Below are 2,000 nucleotides of genomic sequence, written 5' to 3' on the forward strand. Positions count from 1 at the left end.
CCACCATGCCCAGCTAATTTTTTGTATTTTTCGTAGAGACGGGGTTTCACCATGTTGACCAGGATGGTCTCGATCTCTTGACCTCGTGATCCACCGCCTCGGCCTCCCAAAGTGCAGGGATTACAGGCTTGAGCCACTGCGCCCGGCCCATTTTTGTGTTTTTTGTAGAGATGAGGTTTCACTGTGTTACCCGGTCTGGACCCAACCTCAGACGTGACCTATTGCTGGGGCTGGATGTTTCGGTCTCCTGGCTTGACCACCAGTGGCTGAAGCAAAGGCCAGAGCTGCTGGCTCTGGGCCAGCTTGGCCCTGCCACCCGCAGCGGGCCCCAAGGGTGGGGTCTGCCCTCAGGAGCCTGTGTGAGCTGGGGGTGTGCCTCCCCGTGTGGGGCTTTCCTCCCCAGGACCGCCCTCACTCTAACCCAGCTGCTTCTGGCTGCCAGGAGCACGTGCCCTCAGGCCACAGCCCCCCAGCACCCTGTCCTGCCTCCCTGGCCTGTGTGAGTGATTTTGCTGAAGGCCACTGGGAGAGGCGGGCGCGAGCCGCAGGCTGCACAGATGACGGGGGATCACACTGGCCTTCCTTGAAGGACACACAGCCGGGTGCTGGTGGGGGGAGGGTGGAGCCGGGCAGGAGTGGGGGAAGTGGGGTGGGGGTGGGAGGCAGAAAAAAGGCAGTCCCTTAGGAGTCCTTCCTAGGGGACATCTCAGGCCTAGCCTCCTTGGATATGGCCCCTCTGCTCACAGGGCCAGAGGCCCAACCCAGCCCTGCAGAGAGGGCAGCTGGGGTGGTCCTTCAGCCCTTTAGCCGTGCTGAGGATGGGTGCAAGGCCAAGGGCTGCCTAGGTCAGCAGCTTCCCTGAGGGCCTCCCAGTAAGCCTGGGGCTCCCAGGAGGGAGGAGAAGCAGGGCTAGTGCTTAGGGTGGGGGCTCCTCAGGCTGGTCCCCCCACCACCAAGAGCCACCTCTCACCCCTCCATGTGGATTTAGACAGAAAGACCCTGGGCCCCCCTCACCTACCTTCCCCCCTCCCCGTTTTCAGCCACAGCATCCCTGACCTCTCCTTGGAGAATATGGGGGCCACTGGACACCCCCAGGCCCTGATGCCTGCACAGAGTTCTCCTCTTATTTCTCTACCAAACTGAGGGTCGGCCTGTTATTTCTCATGGCCCAATAACAAGATGCAGATGGACTGGGGAGGAAAAGTGCTTTTATTTCTGCGACTGGTTACAGGGAGAAGGCCTGGAAATGATCACCAGCAAGTTTTCCAGAGGTTGTGTACCTTCCAAGGTGTATGTCTATGTGTAAGTGTGCACTCATCCAAACACATAAGTGATTAACTCTTTTTCATCTGTAACTAAGGTCTGAGTCCTGAAGACCTTCCTCTGGAGCCTCAGTAAACTTAATGTAAAGGGGTCGAGGTGTTGGAGTGATTACCTTATCTTGTCTCCTGCGAAATCATAGAGGTTTGGGGAGTTCCTTTGGGCCCCAGATAAACTTGTCTGTGGAGGACTGGGAAATTGCTTCAGACCCCCGATAACCTTGTTTAATCTTGAATGCGTCCTGTTAAGAATTCCTTCATCATCTTGTCATGCTTCGGGCCCCAGGAGGGGCCTGGGCACAACTCGGTGGGCTTTCGTTACCTCCCAGCCTCTGCAGAAGGGCGCTGGCTTTTTTTTCTGTTTTTGAGACAGACTCTCACTCTGTCACCCAGGCTGGAGTGCAGTGGCACGGTCTGGGCTCACTGCAGCCTCCGCCTCCTGGGTTCAAGTGATTCTCTTGCCTCTGCCTCCTGAGTAGCTGGGATTACAGGTGTGCGCCACCACACCTGGCTCATTTTTGTATTTTTAGTAGAGATGAGGGTTCACCATGTTGGTCAGGCTGGTCTCGAACTCCGGACCTTGCGATCTGCCCACCTCAGCCTGCCAAAGTGCTGGGATTACAGGAGTGAGCCACTGTGCCTGGCCTCAGTGTTTTTTTTTTTTTTTTTTTTTTTTTTTTT

At 56.4% G+C, this 2,000-nt stretch overlaps 1 long non-coding RNA gene across 1 annotated transcript in view; it reads left to right on the top strand.

Annotated features, from left to right (window-relative positions):
• Window positions 1-1,692, top strand: part of LOC108290868 — a 6,352-nt gene extending 4,660 nt beyond the window's left edge. The window contains exon 3 of the long non-coding RNA XR_001819732.2: window positions 1,041-1,692. This is a non-coding gene — a long non-coding RNA (uncharacterized LOC108290868). The remainder of the gene's footprint in view (window positions 1-1,040) is intronic.
• Window positions 1,693-2,000: the final 308 nt, after the last annotated feature.

Source organism: Cebus imitator, unplaced genomic scaffold (genome assembly GCF_001604975.1).
Source record: "Cebus imitator isolate Cc_AM_T3 unplaced genomic scaffold, Cebus_imitator-1.0 Scaffold444, whole genome shotgun sequence".
In the NCBI taxonomy this organism is placed as follows: domain Eukaryota; kingdom Metazoa; phylum Chordata; class Mammalia; order Primates; family Cebidae; genus Cebus; species Cebus imitator.